Source organism: Mustela nivalis (genome assembly GCF_964662115.1).
Source record: "Mustela nivalis genome assembly, chromosome: 13".
Classification (NCBI taxonomy): Eukaryota; Metazoa; Chordata; class Mammalia; order Carnivora; family Mustelidae; genus Mustela; species Mustela nivalis.
The window spans coordinates 65,424,995-65,452,411 of record NC_139032.1 but is presented as its reverse complement, the minus strand read 5'-3'; the positions used below and the strand labels follow the sequence as shown (position 1 = coordinate 65,452,411).

At 37.1% G+C, this 27,417-nt stretch overlaps 1 pseudogene across 1 annotated transcript; it reads left to right on the top strand.

Moving 5' to 3' along the window:
* Nucleotides 1–24,608: 24,608 nt before the first annotated feature.
* On the top strand, nucleotides 24,609–26,973 carry LOC309847023 (RNA-binding protein EWS pseudogene; annotated as a pseudogene). The gene has a single exon. The product of its transcript is annotated as an RNA-binding protein EWS pseudogene (transcript).
* Nucleotides 26,974–27,417: the final 444 nt, after the last annotated feature.

The following is a 27,417-nucleotide window of genomic DNA, read 5'->3' as shown; positions in this document are numbered from 1 at the left end:
TCTTTATGCCATACATGCCCTTGGTGACTTTACATCATCTTAAAGAGGCCATAAAGAAAGAAAGTGCCTACAGTAGGAGATTATAAATTAGTGCTCATAGGGTCTACAGAAGCACCAACTTTAAACATGAAATTATAATCTTGAACTTCATTTTTCTAGTTATTATCAGCTGTTATTAACAAAAATATAATTAAAATCCTCTATGCATCTTAAAGTTTTATCTCAGAAGCCCAATAACAGGGTTACTGAATGCTGAAATACAGTATCCTTATAGTCAAAATTGCAGCAACTAACAATCTAATTAAAGATGGCCACAAACACCTATAGGTGACTTGTCAGAACTAAAGTCCCAATTAAGTAATTTGTATCCTGGTCTTTAAAATTGGTAGTCTCTTTTGACTTATTTATGTATACTTGGATTTTTCCTAGGTAAGAGTTTTTAAATAGAAGAGTAAATCAGCCATATGCATGGAATGAATTGATAAACTTATAATAGCAAAAAATAAAAAAATATCCAAATATCCATCAATTGGACATTAAGAAAATTCTACCTAATGAAATACTGTACCTCCTTTTTAAAAAATTTTTTTTATTTTTTTAAACATATAATTTATTTTTATCCCCAGCATACAGGTGTATGAATCGCCAGGTTTACACACTTCACAGCACTTACCATAGCACATACCCTCCCCAATGTCCATAACCCCAACCCCTTCTCCCAAAACCCCTCCCTGCAGCAGCCCTCAGTTTGTTTTGTGAGATTAAGAGTGACTTATGGTTTGTCTCCCTCCCAATCCCATCTTGTTTCATTTATTCTTCTCCTACCCCCCATGTTACATCTCTGCTTCCTCATATCAGGGAGATCATATAATAGTTGTCTTTCTCCGCTTGACTTATTTCGCTAAGCATGATACCCTCTAGTTCCATCCACGTCATCGCAAATGGCAAGATTTCATTTCTTTTGATGGCTGCATAGTATTCCATTGTGTATATATACCACATCTTTATCCATTCATCTGTTGATGGACATCTAGGTTCTTTCCATAGTTTGGCTATTGTGGACATTGCTGCTATAAACATTCGGGTGAATGTGCCCCTTTGGATCACTACGTTTGTATCTTTAGGGTAAATACCCAGTATTTGAGGAACCTCCATGCGGTTTTCCAGAGTGGTTGCACCAGCTTGCATTCCCACCAACAGTATAGGAGGGTTCCCCTTTCTCCGCATCCTCGCCAGCATCTGTCATTTCCTGACTTGTTAATTTTAGCCATTCTGACTGGTGTGAGGTGATATCTTATTGTGGTTTTGATTTGTATTTCCCTGATGCCGAGTGATGTGGAGCAATTTTTCATGTGTCTATTGGCCATCTGGATGTCTTCTTTGCAGAAATGTCTATTCATGTCCTCTGCCCATTTCTCAATTGGATTATTTGTTCTTTGGGTATTGAGTTTGTATACCTCCTTTTTTAAAAGATAATTTTTAAAATAGGTATAATTGGGGCGCCTGAGTAGCCTCTGCCTTCAGCTCAGGTCATGATCTCAGGGTCCTGGGATCGAGCTCCATATCAGGCTTCCTGCTCAGTAAGGAGTCTGCTTCCCCCTCTCTCTCTGTCTGCCTCTCTGCCTACTTGTGATTTCTGACTGTCAAATAAATAAATAAAATCTTAAAAAAAAATAAAATAGGTATAATCATTAGTTCTCAAATATAAAATAAACAAGTGCTAATTATTTGAATTGACCTATTAATTAATAAAGGAAATAATAATTATTAAAAAATAATTCAAAGGAGAATCCAAGGAACAGATTTATACATGGACAGTCACAAATGCTGATATAAATTTCTTAAAAGATACACATTTGGCTTCTTCCAGGGTGATTGGGGTAGAAATAAATCAGTTGTACCTTTACCAAAAAAACATTTTTTTTTTCCATTTCTAGGGTTGTACAGCCTTCCTGATTGGAGGGGATTCCTAACCTACATTATAGAGATAGGAAGACTTGGCAAAACTCCAGACTTTTCGTTTTTTGTTTTTTAACATATAATGTATTATTTGTTTCAGGGGTACAGGTCTGCAAATCATCAGTCTTAAATCACAGCACTTACCCTCCCCAATGTCCATCACCCACTATCCTTCCACCCTATCCCTATCCCTCTCACCCTATCCCTCCCACTCCCATCCCCCGCAGCAACACTCAGTTTGTTTCCTGAGATTAAGAGTCTCTTATGGTTTGTCTCCCTCCTGGTCCCATCTTGTTTCATTTTTCTATCCCTTTCACCCATGGCCCTCCACCCTGCCTCTCAAATTCCTTATATCAGAGAGATTATGTGATAATTGTCTTTCTCTGATTGACTTATTTCACTTAGCATAATACCCTCTAGTTCCATCCACATCATTGCAAATGGCAAGATTTTGCCTTTTTTGTTGACTGCAAAGTATTCCATTGTATATAGGCACACCACACCTTCTTTATCCATTTGTCTGTTGATGGACATCTAGGGTCTTTTCATAGTTTGGCTATTGTGCACATTGCTGCTATAAACACTGGGGTACAAGTGACCCTTTGGATCACTACATTTGTATCCTTAGGGTAAATACCCACTAGTGTGATTGCTGGGTTATATGGTAGCTCTATTTTCAACTTTTTGAGGAACCTCCAAACTATTTTCCAGAGTGGCTGCACCAACTTGCATTCCCACCAAAATGTAGGAGGGTTCTCCTTTCTCCTTATCCTCGCCAACACCTGTTGCTTCTGGACTGGTTAATTTTAGTCATTCTGACTGGTATGAGGTGGTATCTCACTGTAAAACCCAGGACTTCTTGAGTTAAGGTAACATTTGGGAATGCAGAGAAGCCATGGCTGTTAGAGATCACAAAGCAGAATAGCTGAGAGGAGGAACCTCAGAGAGAACTCTGGAGACATGCAAGGGCCCTGTCTGAGTTTTTCAGCTGAGTATAATTCATGGATGTAAGTTAGAAAACTGTCTGAGGCTGGGAAAAGAAATAGGCAAAAGGAATGGGGAAAGCAAAGTTCAAACTTCTCTCAAAGTTCAAACACAGCTGGGAAAATTTCATTTCTCACTAACAAGGGTGGAAAATATCATTATTCATGGGACATTGGGTAGAATAATTGGAGGATTTTACCTAAAATTATCCAAAGACCATTGGTCTTAGCTAAGAAATCTTAACAATAAAACCAGAAAAGGATTTCCAAGCAATTTAACTTAATTCCAAACTAAAATTAAAGAATATTTATAAAAATATAATATATCCAGCTCCCAAGAAGAAAAAATTCTTAATATCAGACATCCAAATAAGAAAAATATCAGGAATGCAAAGATGCAGGAAAGGTGGACCCATAATGGGGAAAAATCTGTATTAATAATCTTTCAAGTACATGCATAATAGAACTAGTACACAAGACACCATAATATTATAAAAATATTTTTTCTAAGTTCAAAGGTTGAGAGAAGATTATATATCAAGTAAACGACATGGGAGAAATAAAAAGGCCCAAATAACTCTTAGAGATAAAAAGAAAAATATTTGAGATAAAAAATATGCTAGACAGAATTAACAGCAGATGAGACATTGCAGAAGGAAAAGTTAATTTGAAGGCATTGCAATGGAAACTATCCAAAAGAAAGTGCATTGAGGGGAAAAAGGTCCACCAACAAAAAAGTGAACTGAGTTTCAATGAGTTTTGAGACAATATCAGATTGTCTAACATAAGTGTTACTGGAGTTCTAAAGAAAAGGGAAGAGGACAGAAAAAATTTGAAAATATCTGATGAAAAACTTTTCCCAGTTTGATTAAAACTGTAAAGCTACAGATGTACAAAGGTCAAAATAATCCAACCACAAATAAACAAAAAGACTACTTAAATTTGTATTAAAAAGATCTTTTAAATATTAGTGAGAATACTACCTTAGGCACAAAAAGGCTGAAAGATTTTATCATCAACAGCCCCTTTCAGATAAATGGAAAGAAGTCTTCTAGGCATATAATGTAGGGGCATCTGGATCTATATGAAGGAATGAAGGAACAAGAAAAATGATAAATATCTGTGAAAATGTATTTAAAATCTATTTTTCTAATTTTAAAAATCTTTTAAAGATAATTTGCTTATTGTTTTTTTAAAGATTTGATTTATTTAATTGGGAGAAGAGAGAGCATGAATGTAGGTGGGGAGGGGCTGAAGGAGAAGGAGAAGCAGATTCTCCATTAAGCAGAGAGCCTAATGCAGAGCTTGATCCCATGACTCTGAGATCAGGGCCTGAGCCAAAGGCAAGCGCTTAACTGACTGAGCCACCCAAGTGTCCTGATAATTAGCTATTTAAAGTAAAATCAATAACAATATAAATGGAGTTTTTCTTCTATATTATTTAGAAATAAAATAAATGAAAATAACAGTTCAAAGACCAAGAAGGGGCCAGGAGTTTAGGTGTAGAAGTATATTAAATTTTGTATATGACACATAAAGTGGTATAGTATGATAGAAAATGTGCTAATGTAAGTTAAAGATGTTTACCATAAACCCACTAAAAACAAAAAATAAGAAAATTAGCTAATAGACAACAAAAGAGAAGAAGTTTAATTTTAAAAATGCAATTAATATTTCAGAAGAGGTAAACAAGAAGGAGGAAGGGAGCAAAATCAGACAGGATAAATAGAAAAAAAATAGAGGTTTGGTGAACTTAAAACCAGTGATGTCAGTAATCACATTAAAAAGGTTAGTGAATTGGAGGGAGGAGTCAAGATGGCGGAGAAGTAGCAGGCTGAGACTACTTCAGCTAGCCAGAGATCAGCTAGATAGCTTATCTAAAGATTGCAAACACCTGAAAATCCATCGGCAGATCGAAGAGAAGAAGAACAGCAATTCTGGAAACAGAAAAACAGCCACTTTCTGAAAGGTAGGACCGGCAGAGAAGTGAATCCAAAGCAATGGGAAGATAGACCCTGGGGGGAGGGGCCGGCTCCCGGTAAACGGCAACGGCGCACAAAAGTCTTTTAAAAGGACTTTTAAAAGTCTGTCCCACTGAGGGACATCGCTCCAGAGGCTAAACCGGGGCGAAGCCCACGCAGGGTCAGCGTGGCCTCAGGTCCCGCAGGGTCACAGAAATATCGGGAGTGTCTGAGTGTCGCAGAGCTTGCGGATATTGGAACGGGAAAACCGGCTACAGAGACAAAGCCGACAGTAAGCTCGCAGCTCGGGGTTACCTTGAACCGGTCGCAGGCTCAGTGAGCTCGGAGCGCGGCCGGAGGTCAGGCAGAAGGGAGTAACTGGGCGCTGTTCTCTGAGGGTGCACTGAGCAGTGGGGCCCTGGGCTCTTGGCTCCTCCGGGCCGGAGACCAGGAGGCCGCCATTTGTATTCCCGTCCTCTGCAACTCTATGGAAAGCGCTCAGGGAACAAAAGCTCCTGAAAGCAAACCGGAGCAGATTACTCACCCGGGCCTCTGATAAGGGCGGTGCAATTCAACCTGGGGCAAAGACACTTGAGAATCACTACAACAGGCCCCTCCCCCAGAAGATCAACAAGAAATCCAGCCGAGACCAAGTTCACCTACCAAGGAGTGCGGTTTCAATACCAAGGAGAGCAGCAGAATTCCAGAGGAAGAGAAAGCAAAGCACGGAAATCATGGCTTTTTCCCTGTGATTTTTTTTAGTCTTGCAGTTAATTTAATTTTTTTCTTTTTCATTTTTTGTTTTTTTCTCGCCTTCTGCTTAAATTTTTTTTTAACTTTTACCTTTTTCTTTTTTAACGTTTCTTAACTAGATTATCTAATATATATATATTTTATTTTTTATATTTTTCTTATTTGTTTTCTTTTTTTAAAATTCTTTTCTTTTTTTTTTCTTTACTCTTTTTTTTTTCTTTCTTCCTTTTTGAACCTCTTTTTATCCCCTTTGTCGCCCCTCACGATTTGGGATCTCTTTTAATTTGGTTAAAGTCAATTTTCCTGGGGTTGTTGCCACCCTTTTAGTATTTTACTTGCTCCTTCATATACTCTTATCTGGACAAAATGACAAGACGGAAAAATTCAACACAAAAAAAAAGAACAAGAGGCAGTACCGAAGGCTAGGGACCTAATCAATACAGACATTGGTAACATGTCAGATCTAGAGTTCAGAATGACAATTCTCAAGGTTCTAGCCAGGCTTGAAAAAGGCATGGAAGATATTAGAGAAACCCTCTCGAGAGATATAAATCTCTTTCTGGAGAAATAAAGGAACTAAAATCTAACCAAGTTGAAATCAAAAAAGCTATTAATGAGGTGCAATAAAAAATGGAGGCTCTAACTGCTAGGATAAATGAGGCAGAAGAAAGAATTAGTGATATAGAAGACCAAATGACAGAGAATAAAGAAGCTGAGCAAAAGAGGGACAAACAGCTACTGGACCATGAGGGGAGAATTTGAGATATAAGTGACACCATAAGACGAAACAACATTAGAATAATTGGGATTCCCGAAGAAGAAGAAAGAGAGAGGGGAGCAGAAGGTATACTGGAGAGAATTATTGGGGAGAATTTCCCCAATATGGCAAAGGGAACGAGCATCAAAATTCAGGAGGTTCAGAGAACTCCCCTCAAAATCAATAAGAATAGGCCCACACCCCGTCACCTAATAGTAAAATTTACAAGTCTCAGTGACAAAGAGAAAATCCTGAGAGCAGCCTGGGAAAAGAAGTCTGTAACATATAATGGTAAAAATATTAGATTGGCAGCTAACTTGTCCACAGAGACCTGGCAGGCCAGAAAGAGCTGGCATGATATTTTCAGAGCACTAAACGAGAAAAACATGCAGCCAAGAATACTATATCCAGCTAGGCTATCATTGAAAATAGAAGGAGAGATTAAAAGCTTCCAGGACAAACAAAAACTGAAAGAATTTGCAAATACCAAACCAGCTCTAGAGGAAATATTGAAAGGGGTCCTCTAAGCAAAGAGAGAGCCTACAAGTGGTAGATCAGAAAGGAACAGAGACCATATACAGGAACAGTCACCTTACAGGCAATACAATGGCACTAAATTCATATCTCTCAATAGTTACCCTGAATGTGAATGGGCTAAATGCCCCTGTCAAAAGACACAGGGTAACAGAATGGATAAAAAAACAAAACCCATCTATATGTTGCCTCCAAGAAACTCATTTTAAGCCCGAAGACACCTCCAGATTTAAAATGAGGGGGTGGAAAAGAATTTACCATGCTAATGGACATCAAAAGAAAGGAGGAGTGGCAATCCTTATATCAGATCAATTAGATTTTAAGCCAAAGACTATAATAAGAGATGAGGAAGGACACTATATCATACTCAAAGGGTCTGTCCAACAAGAAGATTTAACACTTTTAAATATGTATGCCCCCAACGTGGGAGCAGCCAGCTATATAAACCAATTAATAACAAAATCAAAGAAACACATCAACAATAATACAATAATAGTAGGGGCCTTTAACACTCCCCTCACTGAAATGGACAGATCATCTAAGCAAAAGATCAACAAGGAAATAAAGGCCTTAAATGACACACTGGACCAGATGGACATCACAGATATATTCAGAACATTTCATCCCAAAGCAACAGAATACACATTCTTCTTTAGTGCACATGGAACATTCTCCAGAATAGATCACATCCTCGGTCCTAAATCAGGACTCAACCGGTATCAAAAGATTGGGATCATTCCCTGCATATTTTCAGACCACAATGCTCTAAAGCTAGAACTCAACCACAAAAGGAAGTTTGGAAAGAACCCAAATACATGGCGACTAAACAGCATCCTTCTAAAGAATGAATGGGTCAACCGGGAAATTAAAGAAGAATTGAAAGTAATCATGGAAACAAATGATAATGATAATGCAACGGTTCAAAATCTGTGAGACACAACAAAGGCAGTCCTGCGAGGAAAATATATAGCGGTACAAGCCTTTCTCAAGAAACAAGAAAGGTCTCAGGTACACAACCTAACCCTACACCTAAAGGAGCTGGAGAAAGAACAAGAAAGAAACCCTAAGCCCAGCAGGAGAAGAGAAATCATAAAGATCAGAGCAGAAATCAATGAAATAGAAACCAAAAAAACAATAGAACAAATCAACGAAACTAGGAGCTGGTTCTTTGGAAGAATTAATAAAATTGATAAACCCCTGGCCCGACGTATCAAAAAGAAAAGAGAAAGGACCCAAATAAATAAAATCATGAATGAAAGAGGAGAGATCACAACTAATACCAAAGAAATACAAACTATTATAAGAACATACTATGAACAACTCTACGCCAATAAATTTGACAATCTGGAAGAAATGGATGCATTCCTAGAAACATATAAACTACCACAACTGAACCAGGAATAAATAGAAAGCCTGAACAGACCCATAACCAGTAAGGAGATTGAAACAGTCATCAAAAATCTCCAAACAAACAAAAGCCCAGGGCCAGAGGGCTTCCCGGGGGAATTCTACCAAACATTTAAAGAAGAACTAATTCCTGTTATCCTTAAACTGTTCCAAAAAATAGAAATGGAAGGAAAACTTCCAAACTCATTTTATGAGGCCAGCATCACCTTGATCCCAAAGCCAGACAAGGATCCCATCAAAAAAGAGAACTATAGACCAATATCCTTCATGAACACAGGTGCGAAAATGCTCAACAAGATACTAGCCAATAGGATTCAACAGTACATTAAAAGGATTATTCACCACGCCCAAGTGAGATTTATTCCAGGGCTGCAAGGTTGGTTCAACATCCGCAAATCAGTCAATGTGATACAACACATCAATAAAAGAAAGAGCAAGAACCATATGATACTCTCAATAGATGCTGAAAAAGCATTTGACAAAGTACATCATCCCTTCCTAATCAAAACTCTTCAAAGTGTAGGGATAGAGGGCACATTCCCCAATATTATCAAAGCCATCTATGAAAAACCAACCGCAAATATCATTCTCAATGGAGGAAAACTGAGAGCTTTTTCGCTAAGGTCAGGAACACGGCAGGGATGTCCATTATCACCACTGCTATTCAACAGTACTAGAAGTCCTAGCCTCAGTAATCCGACAACAAAAAGAAAGTAAAGGCATCCAAATCAGCAAAGAAGAAGTCAAATTATCACTCTTCACAGATGATATGATACTATATGTGGAAAACCCAAAAGACTCCACTCCAAAACTGCTAGAACTTGTACAGGAATTTAGTAAAGTGTCAGGATATAAAATCAAAGCACAGAAATCAGTTGAATTTCCATACACCAACAACAAGACAGAAGAAAGAGAAATTAAGGAGTCAATCCCATTTACATTTGCACCCAAAACTGTAAGATACCTAAGAATAAACCTAACCAAAGAGGCTAAGAATCTATACTCAGAAAACTATAAAGTACTCATGAAAGAAATTGAGGAAGACACAAAGAAATGGAAAAATGTTCCAGCTGCTGGATTGGAAGAACAAATATTGTGAAAATGTCTATGCTACCTAAAGCAATCTACACATTTAATGCAATCCCTATCAAAATTCCACCCATTTATTTTTCAGAGAAATGTAACAAATAATCCTAAAATTTATATGGAGCCAGAAAAGACCTTGAATAGCCAAAGGAATATTGAAAAAGAAAGCCAAAGTTGATGGCATCACCATTCCGGACTTCAAGCTCTATTACAAAGCTGTCTTCATCAAGACAGCATGGTACTGGCACAAAAACAGACCCATAGATCAATGGAACAGAATACAGAGCCCAGAAATAGACCCTCAAATCTATGGTCAACTAATCTTCGACAAAGCAGGAAAGAATGTCTAATAGAAACAAAACAGCCTCTTCAACAAATGGTGTTGGGAAAATTGGATAGCCACATGCAGAAAAATGAAATTGATTCATTTCCTTACACCACACACAAAAATAGACTCAAAATGGATGAAGGAACTCAATGGAGAAAGGAATCCATCAGAATCCTTGAGGAGAACACAGGCAGCAACCTCTTCGACCTGAGCTGCAGCAATGTCTTCCTAGGAACATTGCCAGAGGCACGGTAAGCAAGGGCAAAAATGAACTATTGAGATTTCATCAAGATCAAAAGCTTTTGCACAGCCAAGGAAACAGTTAACAAAACCAAAAGACAACTGACAGAATGGGAGAATATATTTGCAAACAACATATCAGATAAAGGGCTAGTGTCCAAAATCTATAAAGATCTTAGCAAACTCAACACCCAAAGAACAAATAATCCAATCAAGAAATGGGCAGAGGACATGAACAGACATTTCTGCAAAGAAGACATCCAGATGGCCAATAGTCACATGAAAAAGTGCTCCACATCACTCAGCATCAGGGAAATACAAATCAAAACCACAATGAGATATCACCTCACACCAGTCAGAATGGCTAAAATCAACAAGTCAGGAAATGACAGATGCTGGCGAGGATGCGGAGAAAGGGGAACCCTCCTACACTGTTGGTGGGAATGCATGCTGGTGCAACCAATCTGGAAAACAGCATGGAGGTTCCTCAAAATGTTGAAAATAGAACTGCCCTATGACCCAGCAATTGCACTACTGGGTATTTACCCTAAAGATACAAATGTAGTGATCCGAAGGGGCACATTCACCCGAATGTTTATAGCAGCAATGTCCACAATAGCAAAACTATGGAAAGAACCTAGATGTCCATCAACAGATGAATGGATAAAGAAGAGGTGGTATATATACACAATGGAATACTATGCAGCCATCAAAAGAAATGAAATCTTGCCATTTGAGACGACATGGATGGAACTAGAGGGTATCATGCTTGGTGAAATAAGTCAAGCAGAGAAAGACAACTATCATATGATCTCCCTGATATGAGGAAGTGGAGATGCAACATGAATGGTTGGGAGGTAGAAGAATAATTGAAACAAGATGGGATTGGGAGGGAGACAAACCATAAATGACTCTTAATCTCACAAAACAAACTGAGGGTTGCTTGGGGGAGGGATTTTGGGAGAAGGGGGGTAGGGTTATGGGCACTGGCGAGAGTATGTGCTATGGTGAGTGCTGTGAAGTGTGTAAACCTGGTGATTCACAGACCTGTACCCCTGGGGATAAAAATACATCATATGTTTATAAAAAAAATTAAAAAAAAAGCTGAAAAAAGATGTTAACTAACTAGAAATTAAATAAAAACTTGAACAAAATAAAATTAAAAGAAGGAAAAAATAAATAAATAAAATTACTGTACAAAGGAATTGACTTCTCCAAACATATTTTTGAAGCAGCTGTTAGTTACATTTTCCTGTTCAACAAACAGTATCCTTTTTTCAGTGAACTTAACTTAAAGCACATTAATATTCATAATATATCTGGAAATTGTCACAGTAGTCATTCCTTCCACTTAGACATTTTATTTTCCTGTTAAAATGCAAATATATTATCTGGGAGGATGGCACATTAAATCATTAGCAACCATTAGAAATATGGTTCAATTAGCTCAATAGTCTGTCTCTACTCCTTGAAAGAATTAGGAAGAGTTAATGGTATTAGGGAGTCAGTACTCAGGACAGGAAGTAATTGACTTTGAAGAATCAGCTCTCCAAAAGCATCTTGGTAAATAGCCAAATGAGAGGCATCAGAGTACCAGATTACTTATCGAGGTTACAAAGGAATGAGGAACTAGTAATAATCTTAACTAAAACATCCTTGCCCTTGGTCTTAAATTGTTTTTGGTATGTTTAGAAATTTAGACATTCAGGCAATTTCATGGTTGGTCTTTTTAAAAGTATATGCTTTAAAAATACTATAGAATTTTTAAACATTTGTAAGCATGATTGTTATTTCAAATCTATAAGTTTACAAAATGATGTCCATTTTTGATCTTCTGCCTATTGATATAAATATTATAGCTGCTAGGCTGTAAGTATTCTGGCAATTTTATGTTATAGGGCTAAAAAATGTGCTTATGACATTTTAGATTTGAGGCATTATCATCATTCTCTCAGCATATTTATGGAATGCTTGTTCTGCTCCAGGTAATAATGGGGAAATAAACTTAAAAACAAAATTTCTATTTCAACCATGTTTGATTAGGGAGTGTATAATCTAGTATATCTAATCACATATCAGATCTGAATTACAAAATGACCTTAAGATATATTTGTTATTAACATGAGATGTATTATTCTATTGAATTTCAAATCAATTTAATATTTGGTAGAGGAAAATATAGTCTCTAACCACAAAATCTGCAAAAAACTGACTGAAGCAGTAAGAAATAAAACATCTAGCAGAGGAAATGTAGGATTCCTAAAGGTAAAGATAATTGGATAATTGATTCTAGTTTCATATTTTTCCTACCTCAGGCTTCTGCATTTACTCTGGGATGGAGAATTACATTTTGAGAAGCCTAAGAAATTAGTTGTAGGAAGTGATTTGCACCTCATTGATAACACATGATTACACATAGGTACTGTCAAATGTGCATATATCCCCAGTGAGATTTTTAGGATAGACAGGAGTCCATGAAATCAATAAGATCATAGGTAAACTTCAGATAATGACAATAGAAGGTTTTATTTTAAATTAATTAATATGTATTTAAAATTTCTAAATATGTATGGGGTACCTGTGTGGCTCAGTAGGTTATGCATTGGACTCTTGGTTTTGACTCAGGTCATGATCTCATGAGTCCTGAAATCAAGCCATGTACGGGGTTCCAGGCTCAGCAGGGTCTGCTTGAAGATTCTCTTCTTCTGCTTCTCCCCCCATTCATGCTCTTTAAAATAAATCTTTGAGAAAAAAATAAAATTCCTAAATATTTATATATGATTGCATGTGTTAAATTTGTCAACTTTATTAATATGTAATTGAAGAAGCTGAATCACTAAAGGCAGCAAATTTCATTTGAAGCAAAGGAAAAAACATATATTGATGTTGACAGTAGAACATAGCATATGGGATATAGCAGTGCTTAACAAGTCTAGAAACTACAGGGTGGAGGAAGATTAGAGGATGACTAAATTAAAGAATACACACAGACACACGTGTGCATGTGCATCTACAAATACATACATATGGATATACATTTGAATATTGTAAGGACAAATATAAATTTAAAATAAAAGACTTAAATTTCCCTATTGAATTAAGAGATTTCTTTCCCATCCATTTTTTTGGAGCATCTACTTTAGAAAACTTATAATTAAGTACTTTTCCTTCTTTGAAATCAATGTAAGGGCTCCTGTATGGGTCGGATGTTAAGCTTCTGCCTTTGGCTCAGGTCATGATCCCAGGGTCCTGGGATGGAGTCCCACATTGGGCTCCCTGATCAGTGGGAAGCCTGCTTCTCTCTCTCCCACTTCCCCTGCTTGTGTTCCCTCTCTTGCTGTGTCTCTCTCTGTCAAATAAAATCTGAAGAAGAAGAAGAGGAGGAGGAGGAGGAGGAGGAGGGGGGGGGAGGAGGGGGGGGAGGAGGGGGGGGGGAGGAGGGGGGGGAGGAGTTGATGATGATGATGACAACGATGACAAATAATAATAATAAGACGACGACAACGACGAAGAAGGAGAAGAGGAAGAAGAAAAAGACGAAGAAGAAGAAGACGAAGAAGAAAACGAAGACGACGAAGAAGAAGAAGACAATGACAACAAAGAAGAAGATGAAGAAGACGAAAAAGAAGGAAGAGGAGGAGGAGGAGAAGACGATGAAGAAGAAGACAATGAAGACGAAGAAGGAGAAGAAGAAGATGAAGAAGATGACGACAAAGAAAAAGAAGACGAAGATGAAGGAGAAGAAGATGAAGAAGACGATGAAGAAGAAGACGATGAAGAAGATGAAGAAGAAGACAAAGACAATGAAGGAGAAGGAGAAGGAAGAAGGAAGAAAAAGAAGCCGCCACCAATGTAAATCCTTTTGAAAAACCAGATAGGCATTTTGTCAGCTTTATGACCCAGAGATATCTTTTTCAAGGCCAAAGAACCATTGCTTTGATCATAAACATCTTTACATTTTTTTTCAAATGTAAGCATCAAAGGAGATGGCACACCTGTCTCATGGTTTCTGCAGCAGGGGCTGAGCCTAACTTCAATAGACATCATGCTTCAAGTTATAAGACTATCTCTTGCCATCAAGACATGAGAATTTTTTTTTCCTCCTGGATAAAGTCAGTTCTCTAAGAGATGGTCAGCCCAATTAACAGCTAAATTAGAGTGAACTCTGTGTGACAAAAGGTGCTTTCAACCTCTTGTTTGAAGACTAGTCATTGTGTCTATTGAGGGTGTAATGGGTTGTATCCGTCTGGCTATGTAAGAGTGAGAGTGGATTTCTTGTGATGCACATTATTTCATTTCTGTCTAATGCTTTTTCAACAATATACACATTTTATCTAATACTTTTGTGGAAATGATTTATGTCTTGATAAAATTTTGTTCTTAATTGTATTTCCCCAATAATATGCATATACATATACAATATATGTGTGTGTTCATATGTACATGTGTATATGTACTTCTGGCCAAATTTTTGCCCTGATGTTATAATTATAGGTTATAGGTATTTATATATTTTAAAGTTTAAAAGATTCTGATTAAACAGAGACAGATCTAGGAGAAGTTTACCTTTATCCTTCAAAAACCCTGATTAAGAACTGCATTTTGGGTGCCTGGCTGGCTCAGTCAGAGGAACATGTGACTCTTGATTGTGGGTTTGAGCCCAATGTTGGGTATAGAAATTACTAAAATAAATAAATTTTAAAAGATTTTTATTTATTTACTTGACAGAGATCACAAGTAGGCAGAGAGACATGCAGAGAGACAGAAAGGACAGCAGGCTGCCAGCTGAGCAGAGAGCCCAATGTGGGGCTCTATTCCAGGACCCTGAGATCGTGACCTGAGCCATAGGCAGAGGCTTTAACCCACTGGGCCACCCAGGCCCCCTAAAATAAATAAGTTTTTAAAAGCTTTTTTAAAAAAAATATATTTTTTGTATTCCTGAAGCATTATGAAATCTAAATATGTAAACCAATCATCATGATTTTAAATGTAATTAGAAATATGTATTGCTGTGTATGCATACTTAGAGCTACATGATGTTAGATCTAATCATAGCATTTTAGTATATATATAGGAAGATCTGGGGACAGTACTGTAAATTATTAGGGACTATTTCTTTCAGGTGATTCTTTGGTTTTATCATATTTTAAGAACTAACAGGGATAAATGAGAGGTTTTCACATTGTCTTCATGTATAAAAATTACAGAAATATACTAGATATTTATAAGAAATCTAGAGATGGTTTATTCTGTGGAATGAGTCTCATGCTTCCTAGAATTTTCCCGGTTTTGAAACCAGTCATATAGGACTTTATCCTGAAATTTTAGGTACATGTGTGTATATGTAGATTGTGTGTGTGTATGTGTTTGTGTGTTTTCAAGTAAGTTTATCCCGGGCCCTAGAGAACTCTTTTAGTTTTGAGACCAAGATATTTCTTCCTCTCAATGAATTTTTTTTTTTTCTTTTACAAATTATTTTAAGGGGATGCCTGGGTGGCCGAGTTGGTTAAGTGTCTGCCTTCAGCTCAGGTCTTGATCCCAGGACCTGATTGAGTCCCACATCAGGCTCCTTGCTCAGTAGGGAGCCTTCTCCTTCTGCTTGCCACTTCCCCTGCTTGTGCACACACTCTCTCTGACAAATAAATAAACAAAATCTTAAAGAAATTATTTTTATTATTGTTGATGTATCCATTATCTACAAGTTATTTTCCCTGGTCTTACACTTCAAGTTTTCTTATTATTTTTAAAATTTTGTCTGCACATTCATATATATTTATCCAGATCAGTCTCCTTTCATTTATCTACAGAATATAGAGTTGTAAAGTAATGTGTTTTTCTCCAGAAAGTGTTTCATTTAAAGCTGCCAAAGCAATTTTTTAGTATTCTTATTTTTAAAATTTTAAATTCTGTTTCTTGAACATGTGTTCCAACAGTTCTATTTAATTACCTGTGGTTTGTATTAGTTTTGACTGATACTCTCTCTAGACGTGGGCCCACATTAATGGTTTGGCCTACCACCTCTCTTCCCTCCCTCCCTTTCTACTATTCTTTCTACCTTACTTTCAACTCAATTCATCCCAGTATCCTAAGAACCAAATGGCATCAATTCTTTGGTTAGTAAAGTGCACAATGGCATCCACACCTGTGAGTCTGTAGTGTAACAATTGACACAATACCTATCCTTTGCATAGGCATCTGGAAAAATCATCCCTGCTCTTGGATCTCTTTCTGTTCCCCCTGCATGATCGTCATGGAGAATTCTGCCTAACTCTTTAATCTCTTGGCGCTTTAGAGGACCTGACTTTCACACAAGGCCAATATGGATTTATTCCCAATACAGATCCACAGGCTCCTTCGGGATTCACAGATCTCTGGGAAACAAGTGCTACCTGGGTTCAAAGATTTTCATTTCATTGCCTACTTTTCTCAAAGGGGGAAGTAATTCTATAGCAGTTTTATAATTGGGTCATTTTTTTTTAAATTCACTCTACCGATAACTGACTTTTAATCAGTGTATTTAGGCCATTTACATCTAATATAGTTATTGATATAGTAGAGATTTAGTCTCCTGTTTTATTTTCTGATTTCTCTTTGTTCTTTCTGCCTTTGATTTGTGTTTTCTCCTTCCTGCCTTCTTTGGGTTACTTTGGAATGGATGTAATTTTGTTTTGTTTTGTTTTAAGTACATATCTTTGTATAGATTTTTTACATTGTTACTCTTGGTATTATATTCTCTATGTGTAACTTCTCACAGTCTGCTGGTATCAACATTTTACCAGAATGAACAAAGTATACAAAGTACAAAGTTTATCTCATTTTATGTTCCTTTACCTTCTCTATTTATCATATAATTGTTTTAAATATTTTCTCTACATTAATTAAGAAGTGTATCAGATGGTATTATGATTTTTGCTTTAACCATCAAACATAATTTAGAAAATTCAAAAGGAAAAGAATCATGTGTATATTTACCTACTTACCCAACCTTTTACTGTTCCTTTTGTTCTTTCTTAATTCCTTGTGTTCTAGGATTCTGTAGTGACTAGATAATGGCTTTTAGACATGTTTTTAGGTAGGTCTGATATAACAAATTCACTTAGTTTTATTTCATCCCTGTAGGAAATTTTCATCAGATAAAGAATTCTGGTTTGACAGTTCTTTTCTTTCAGCATTTAAAACACTTAGTGTCACTTTATTCTGAGTTCCATAGTTTCCTATGATAAATCCACTATCATTTGAACTGGTTCCAGATTAGGTATCACTCTTCTCTGGATGTTTTTGAGGTACTTTCTTTGCCTTTCATTTCCCAACTGTAACTGTAATGTGCTTTTAGTGACTCTTACCGTGTTTATTCTAATTAAGCCTATTTAGCTTCTTAAATCTGTAGATTTATGTTTTTTGCCAAATTTGGGAAGTCGTATTCTTTATTCCTTCATGTACTTTTTCAGCTTCACCCTGTCTCTCTTATTTTTACTGGACTCCCAATAAAATAAGTGGTAAATCTCTTATTATACTTCTCACAGGTCCCTAAGGCTCTGTTCATGTCTTTTTTTTTTTTTTTTTTCCCTGCTCTTATTCAGATTGGGTAATCCCTTGTTCTATCTTTTAGTTCACTGGTTTGTTCCTCTCTGTGCTCCATTCTACTATTTAAGCCAATACTGAATTTGTGTGTGAGGGGGAGCAGTATTTTTTAGTTTTACAATTTCTATTTAGTTCTTCGTGTCTTATACTCCTACTGACACTATTTCCTTGCTAAAACTTTCTTTTCTTTTTTTTTTTTTCTAATTTGTGTCAAGTATTTTGATGATTAGGTCACCTAGGTGGCTCAGTCAGTTAGGCATCTGCCTTGGGCTCAGGTAATGATTCCAGGGTCCTGGGATCAAGCCCCAGGTTGGGCTCCTTGCTCAGTGGGGAGCCTGCCTCTCCCTTTCCTTCTGCCTGCTGTTCTCCTGTTTGTGCTTGTGCTCTCTCTGTGTGTGTCAAATAAATATATAAAATCTTTTTAAAAAGTATGTTGATAATTGCTTATTGAAACATTGTTATGATGGCTGCTTTAAAAAATTTTTTGCAGTTGCAGTTTCCCTCATTTTCAATAATATAGGTGATTTTTTATGTGGTGGATATTATAAGAATCTGGAACTTATCCAAAGATTCTTTGAATCTGTCTTTCTCTGACACTGTTTTATCAAGGAAAGGGAGGAGGATAAAGGCCAGTTCCTTAGTCTCCCTTTGTTGACACTTTTATGTGTGAGGGCTCCTCATTACTACTGTGGGAGATTTGGCTCCTCTCTAGACCTCTGCAGTTATTACCCTACTGAGAAAGATAGGAATGCCTTGTTAATGCTTCTTGTATGACTTCAGCTGACCCTACAGGGACCTTGTTACTGCTTGGTGGTGGTGGTGGAAATCTTGACTCTCCCAATAGGTCTCCTCTGAAACCAACTCATCAAACACATAAAAATATTGTAAATAGACAAAGATCACTTTTCCTGTGTGATTTCTTCTTTAATCTTTAAGCTGATAAATTATTTCCTTTATTGAATTTCAGATATTCCTATTTCCATTTTTATATTTGATATACCATATGTAAAGATATTTTAACTGTTTCATATACAGTATATTTTAGTAAAAGTTGAGGTATGAGACTCTAAGTTTTATTTGAAAGCTCTTAACTACCTACCCCAACACATTTTATGGAATAGCTCTTTTCACTGGGTTATAATGCCTTTTAAATTAGGCTTAAAAACCTCGTATATGTACTAGTTATATTTTGGTGTTCTCTCTGTCTAGCACATTGTAGACACTTGTTTTAATCTTTCTGCTTCATAATTTATATAGTGATATTACTTACACTGTTCTTGCCTAATAATTGTTTCCCTTCTGAAAAATATTCTCTAATTCACTTTTCAACTATATTTGTTACTCTAGAAATCCAAGTTTTGCATGTGGTGTTGACTAATATGAGGAGAGGCGTTTGTTACTATACGTGGGAATGAAAATCCTAGCTTCTGATCAGGTCTTCTCTGACAATACCCCACTGGGGAAGTAGATGACTCAGTACAGCCAAGCAAAGGTGAACATCTAAACTCCCCAGCTGGTCTTTGCTGAGAATGCTGCAATGGAGCCATATTTGTGTATATAAGTTGTAGTCTAAGATTTTTCTGTCTTGATAGGTTATCCCTTTCCTGGTCTTTGGGTTAGAAAGAGAATTTTATTGGGATTTTTTTTGGTTGTGTCCATTTGTGTTTCTGGTTTGCCAGTTTCTTCAGGTCTAAGTATGGGATATTTGTAGAAAAATGAAAATCCAGGAAACTTACCATTGTGTTGTTTGCTAGGTTCCACAGTTCTTAGCCTGGTCTTCCTTCTTCTTTACAACTTTCAGAGCTTTATTATTACTGTTTTATATACAATATGCAGGGATTTAAGTTGTACTTGGTGTGAAGAACAGAGAAACAGAAGTCTAAAATCTATCTTTTTGTCAGAGGAATTTGATCTCTTCAAAATAGAATTTTTATAGTGCTTAGTATTTTTAAACTTGCTGGGAATTATTTCAGTGCACTTGGTGTTTATACCTAAAATTACCTTTTTATGAACTGTGGACTCCTTTGTGTGTGTTGTGTATGTGTTTAAGTACATGTGTTATGGAGAAATAGAATCCAAATTTCTGATTAAATGACTTGCCATCATCCAACAACATTTTGACTCATCTAGAGAATGTTTTGTCCTAAGTATAAACTACTGTTATCTCAACTTCCAACATTATATTGAGGTGATTTCTGGAGAGATATCTTTTTGATCAGTATTTCTTTTAAACTGGGCTTTGGGATCATCGTAAGTAAATTTTTGTTATTTTAAATTCATTTTTATGCTTTTTCTAGTCCTTTCCTTTTGACACAGTCAGCATGCCAATTACAATCTAGAAACTCCATGAAAAGGACTGGTTTAATATACCATTTAGCTGGATGCCTCAGTTGGTACAAGGCTATTCTCCTTTCTTTTCTAAGGAATCAATATATAGTTTATGATGCTTTTAATAGGGAACAAGTAAACTGAATGAGATTTTATATTAATATAAGGTTATGGTATTTTCAATATTTTATACCAGGAAATTTCATTGGTTATGTCTTTGAGTTATAACCCAAATAAAAATGTTTCCTGGATTATGATAGAAGTTATGTGGTTAAAAAAATAGATATATGAACAATATTTAAGTAAAAGCAGTACTCTAGAACTGACATGCTTGGGCAATGACCAAAGAGTGTCTCATTCAGTAACTAATTCATTCAAAAAGACATTTACTGAGTACCAGGTATACACTCACCATTAAATTAAACATGGATAAACTGCTAGAAATTATAAGGAAATCTTCTCACTGTTCAGATATGCAGAGGGATCAATCACACCTTAAACAAATTTGGGAACAGCCTCTATCTAACCACTGGTAGTAGGTTTTATATACCTATTGTAAGGATATATTAAAAGGCAAATGTATGCTTATTTTCATGAAGTTTAATTTTAATTATATTCTAAAAATGAAATTAAAGCATTTTTTTCTACCTGCCATTCTTCTAATTTAATTGAACTGTTATATTTTTACTTATTTGTATATTTTTATAATGAAATTTAAAATGCTGTTATTAACTTTGTAGGAAAATTATTTTACAATTATTAAATATATTTAATGACTTTTAGGATATAGTGAAATATGGTTTCTGATTTAATAGCACATATTTATTGACCATTTTTATGTATCAGTTTTTCTTCTAAATGTCTTAAATGTGTATCACACTTAATTATTATAACAATACTATAAAAAGACCATGGTTGTCTCAGTTTTACAGAAAATACCTCATTTCTATAGGTTAAGTAACTTGAGCAATGTCCAACAGCTACTAAATATCTAAAAAAGCCAACCTATGTTTGTCTTATCCTAATGTTTAAATCTTTAAAAGCCATAATATACAGTCTAAATACCAATCCAAAGGAATTACCATGGGGCTTTGTTAAGGCAGTTTTAAAGTATTAACTTTTAAGTGGGATAATGAAGTTCTAGGGTATTAGACATAGTTATAGTTTGTCCTTCAGTACAGGTGAGATTCTTATTTACCCCAGGTCATGTAAAATATCTAGAAATAAAAACAAACCTAGAGCTATAAAATAAAAAGTGACCTTTAAAATCCAATATTACAGACAAATAAGTTTTGCCTCTGGAGGCTGTTGAAGGACAAAACAGGAATAGGAAAATGCACTCTCATTTCCTAGTACACATACTACTTTTCTAGCCAGGGCAGCCACTGGAATTAAGGGCTTAGAGCTGCTGAAATTAGAGTGCATTTTCAGCATTTCCAAACCTCTATACATGTACACTTATAAACAAACAAACAAAAACCAGCAGCTTCTAATTGTGGTCTTATGATGAAGAGGGTCAGTATGAGATTCTCTAATATGTTCTTTTGTCTGTTCTTTCTGCAATCCTTTTACCTTCTGAAACCAACCAACCAAACAAACAACAAAGATTTAGCTTTCAAGAATAAAAACCTTGGCATTACAAGAAGTCTAATTGGACTAAGTACTGTGAGCATCATAATTGGAACACACAGAGAAGCTGCCGTCTATATGTTGAATCCTAGTGTAATTAATGCAGTTAAGCTGTGTCCCATATAACAGTTGAGATTGCTAACAGAGGAACCATTGCACATTTGCTATAGTTACATCAACATATTGAGTAAAGATATTCAAATTGTCTAGCTCAGAAACTAGATATTAGTAGGCAATTGAAAATGATCATACTTGCAAATTTAAGGCACTTGTCTTTAAATTTTAGTTCCAGAAAGTCTGGGGTGACTCCCAGGGATGAACATATTTAACAAACACAACAACTGGTTCTTAAGCAGGTGTTAAAGAACCACACCTCTAGGGCCGAGAATAGACAGATAACTTTCCTTTGCTTAAGTATAGCCAGATATATTTTTATAACCACATCATTAGATTTTTACAAATTAGGAGTTTGGGGCCATTAGATAAATTTTAATTATGAAATCATAAAACCCCATCTAGAGACCATCAATACTGAGATGATTAAGTTAAATAATAATAGACCTATTAGATAATTCCAACTAATTATAGATTTGTTTACAGAGTGTGGACATTAGGAAATGTCTAGAAGTTATCCCACATAAACCCCAGTAAAATGGAAAGCCTTATTATAAAATACTCATTGTGTTCAGCATAACTTCTACTCTGTCACTTGAGGTAAATGACAGTGCTAAATCAATATGTTAAAATATTTTATTGAATGCTGCCACCAGATGGAGAGGAATCATGAAGGTATAGGACCTGGGTCCAGATGGTATTTGTGAAATATTTGAAGATTCTATAATTGCTCCTTGAAATATAGTGAAATTCTGCTCTAAACTGTTCAGCCCTACCCAACTTTCATTTGCACTGTTTCTTTCTGAAGTACTGTGTCTACTTATTTAACAACCAAAACTATAATCAGTTTTCTCTAGCTGTCATAACACTTGTGACTGACTTTATTGTTGACTTCCGTCAACATTGACAAATGTCATAAATATAATATTTGGCAAAACAGACAAGTTATAGAAGAATACATACAGTATGAAAAGATAAATGTAAATGTAAAAGAGTCAAAACTGCATCTTATGTTGACTTGTGATTAATATGGATAGTTGATTCTCATTATAATAAAGTTCCCTGCAAAAGATGGGTTAAGAAATACTAAACCATCGCTCCTAGGGGAAATACAAAGTTGGGTTCCTGTGAGTCTCTTGTCATAACATTTTGGCAGTCAAGCAATACCATAATCTTCTTATGTTTTATGTGTGTTTCTTTTTAAAGACACCTTATTTAATATACGTTATTATATTTAATATAAATTATTTTAATGTGCATAAATATATAATATACATATTAATATACCTTGTTGATTCATTAACATTGAACTCACTGCTAACAATACTATAACTCATGTAGAAAATAACTTATCTAATGCACATATTTACTCCATAAGATATTTCACCATCTTCTATGCTTAGAAACACTGAATGGCACTTCAGTACTATTCTTAGGGGTCATTTTAAAAAGTGAAATTACTACTAAAAAACACAAACATGAGAAAAATTGACACTAAATAGGTAGTAAAAGGGGCACATTTACAGTATGAGAACTGAAATCCAAAATGGAATATCATCTTGTTCTACCTCACCTGGGAATGTATTTTTCACCAGCCTCCATTTGGCTCTAATCAGCCACCAAAGTTCTGTGATACTTGATTTGGGGATCACAAATAATATAAATTTTATGTTTTTGCAAATTTGGAAGCTATGAATAGTGAGGGTTAACTATATATGTAAAACATCAAGAATGCAAGGAAATGATTATTACAAAGTTAGGGGTCTTTTCTCTAAGGAGACTGTGAGATTTGAAAAGGCATCCAAGGGGTTATGAGGTTCTGGCATTATGCTGTTTATTAAACTATTACAAATTACACAGTTTCCTCATTATTACTGTGTAAACTGTACATTTTTTTTTAGTTTTGTGTATATATAAAAGTTTCAAAATAGAAAAGAATAAATCAAGCACATTAAAACATCATGAATAAACAAAGGTATCATACTTTTCGAGTGTGATTTCTTCTGTAATCTTTAAGTTAGTGAATTATTGAAGATTCAACTATTCCTATTTCCATTTTTATATTTGATATGCCTTATATAAAGATATTTTAACTGTATCATCTACAATATATATTTTTAAAGATTTTATTGATAGAAAGAGAGAGAGCAAGAACAGGATAGGGGAGGGGCAGAGGGGAAGAGGGAGAAGAAAATTCCCAACTGAACAGGGAGCCAGATGCAGGTCTTGATCCCTGGACTCTCAAATCATGACCTGAGCAGAAGGCAGACTGTGCCACATAGGCATCCCTCATCTACAGTACATTTTAGTTAAAGTTGAGATGTGAGACTTGAAGTTTTATTTGGAAGCTATTAACTACTTACACCAACACATTTTATGGAATAACTTTTCCAGTTGGGTTATAATGCTTTTTAAATTAGGCTTAAAATCCTCATGTAAGTTTTAGTTCTGTTTTTGTGTTCTATCTAGCACACTGTAGACACTTCTTTTAATCTTTCTGCTTCACAATTTTTTTTAAAAAGTTTATTTATTTATTTGACACAAAGAGAAAGATCACAAGTAGGCAGAGACACAGGCAGAGAGAGAGGAAGGGAAGCAGGCTCCCTGCTGAGCAGAGAGTCCGACACCGGGCTCGATCCCAAGACCCCAGGATCATGACCTGAGCTGAAGGCAGAGGCTTTAACACACTGAGCCACCCAGGTGCCCCCTCTGCTTCACAATTTATATAGTGATCTTACTATTCTTGTCCAATAATTTTTTTCCATTCTGAAAAATATTTTCTAATTCACTTTTTTATATATTTGTGTACCTTATCACATATGAAATACTGTAATTTATAATACAATCCTTTATATTATATAAAACTCAGGAAAAAATCCTCTCAACTAAACCAGGACATCCCTTTAATTGTAAAACACACTCCAGTTTTAGAATTGTTATCATGGAAGGAAGGAGAGAAAATGGCGTCCATGGATTACAGTACATACAGCCAAGCTGCAGCCCAGCAGGGCTACAGTGCATACACCGCCCAACCCACTCAAGGATATGCACAGACCACCCAGGCATATGGGCAGCAAAGTTATGGAACCTATGGACAGCCCACTGATGTCAGCTATACCCAAGCTCAGACCACTGCTACCTATGGGCAGACCGCCTATGCAACTTCTTATGGACAGCCTCCTGCTGGTTATACTACTCCAACTGCCCCCCAGGCATACAGCCAGCCTGTCCAGGGTTATGGCACTGGTGCTTACGATACCACCACTGCTACGGTCACTACCACCCAGGCCTCCTATGCAGCTCAGTCTGCTTATGGCACTCAACCTGCTTACCCAGCCTATGGGCAGCAGCCGGCAGCCACCGCACCTGCAAGACCGCAGGATGGTAACAAACCCGCTGAGACTAGTCAACCTCAATCTAGCACAGGGGGTTACAACCAGCCCAGCCTAGGATATGGACAGAGTAACTACAGTTATCCCCAGGTACCTGGGAGCTACCCCATGCAGCCAGTCACGGCACCACCATCTTATCCTCCTACCAGCTACTCCTCTACACAGCCGACTAGTTATGATCAGAGCAGTTACTCTCAGCAGAACACCTATGGGCAGCCGAGCAGCTATGGACAGCAGAGTAGCTATGGTCAACAAAGCAGCTATGGGCAGCAGCCGCCCACTAGTTATCCCCCCCAAACTGGATCCTACAGCCAGGCTCCAAGTCAATATAGCCAACAGAGCAGCAGCTACGGGCAGCAGAGTTCATTCCGACAGGACCACCCCAGTAGCATGGGTGTTTATGGGCAGGAGTCTGGAGGATTTTCCGGACCAGGAGAAAACCGGAGCATGAGTGGCCCTGATAACCGGGGCAGGGGAAGAGGGGGATTTGATCGTGGAGGCATGAGCAGAGGTGGGCGGGGAGGAGGACGCGGTGGAATGGGCAGCGCTGGAGAGCGAGGTGGCTTCAATAAGCCTGGTGGACCCATGGATGAAGGACCAGATCTTGATCTAGGCCCACCTGTAGATCCAGATGAAGATTCTGACAACAGTGCAATTTATGTGCAAGGCTTAAATGACAATGTGACTTTAGATGATCTGGCTGACTTTTTTAAGCAGTGTGGAGTTGTTAAGATGAACAAGAGAACCGGACAACCCATGATTCATATCTACTTGGACAAGGAAACAGGAAAGCCCAAAGGTGACGCTACAGTGTCCTATGAAGACCCACCAACTGCCAAGGCCGCTGTGGAGTGGTTTGATGGGAAAGATTTTCAAGGGAGCAAACTTAAGGTGTCTCTTGCTCGGAAGAAGCCTCCAATGAACAGCCTGCGGGGTGGCATGCCGCCCCGTGAGGGCAGAGGGATGCCGCCGCCCCTCCGTGCAGGTCCAGGGGGCCCAGGAGGTCCTGGGGGCCCCATGGGTCGCATGGGAGGCCGTGGAGGAGACAGAGGTGGCTTTCCCCCAAGAGGGCCCCGGGGTTCCCGAGGGAACCCATCAGGAGGAGGAAATGTCCAGCACCGAGCTGGAGACTGGCAGTGCCCCAATCCGGGTTATGGAAACCAGAACTTTGCCTGGAGAACAGAATGCAACCAGTGTAAGGCCCCGAAGCCTGAAGGCTTCCTTCCACCACCCTTTCCACCTCCTGGCGGTGACCGTGGCAGAGGTGGCCCTGGTGGAATGCGGGGCGGAAGAGGCGGCCTCATGGACCGTGGTGGTCCCGGTGGGATGTTCAGAGGTGGCCGTGGTGGAGACAGAGGGGGCTTCCATGGTGGCCGGGGCATGGACCGAGGCGGTTTTGGTGGAGGAAGACGGGGTGGCCCCGGCGGACCCCCTGGACCTTTGATGGAACAGATGGGAGGAAGAAGAGGCGGGCGCGGAGGACCTGGAAAAATGGATAAAGGCGAGCACCGTCAGGAACGCAGAGACCGGCCCTACTAGACGCAGAGACCCCGCAGAGCTGCATTGACTACCAGATTTATTTTTTAAACCAGAAAATGTTTTAAATTTATAATTCCATATTTATAATGTTGGCCACAACATTATGATTATTCCTTGTCTGTACTTTAGTATTTTTCACCATTTGTGAAGAAACATTAAAACAAGTTAAATGGTAGTGTGCCGAGTTTTTTTTTTTTTTCCTTCTTTTAAAGATGGTTGTTTAACTAAGACTAAATAATGGGAACCCCTTGTGAGCATGCTCAGTATCATTGTGGAGAACCAAGAGGGCCTCTAACTGTAACAATGTTCATGGTTGTGATGTTTTTTTTTTTGTTTTTTTTTTTTTTAAATAAAATTCCAAATGTTTATAAAAAAAAAAAAAGAATTGTTATCATGTAAAAAATTGTGCACTGTAAAATCAATGAAATACAGTATTTTCTATGTGAACTTCAGAATAAATTTGTGTTCCAAAATATACTCCATTCAATATTGGTAGATGTGTGTTAAACCAATAGTTTCATTTTAGAAAAAAATTAATAGTTTTTAGGTCTTCTATCTTGGAATATAGTGTGAAACTCCACATTCTCATCTTCTCTACTTAAATTTTCTTAAAAATGGATCTAAATATAGCACATTTTATTAAGATTATTCTAATGCATTTATTTGACTCTTGTCTTCTACAGTTCAGTGTGTTTTCATTATATTCTTTTTTTCCCCTGGTGTATAAGGATGCTATTGATTTTCTAATTTTATCATCTCATATGCCAATTCCTCGTTTTGTAACTCTGTTGTATTTCCCTTTATTCTTTTGTATATGATACTATTA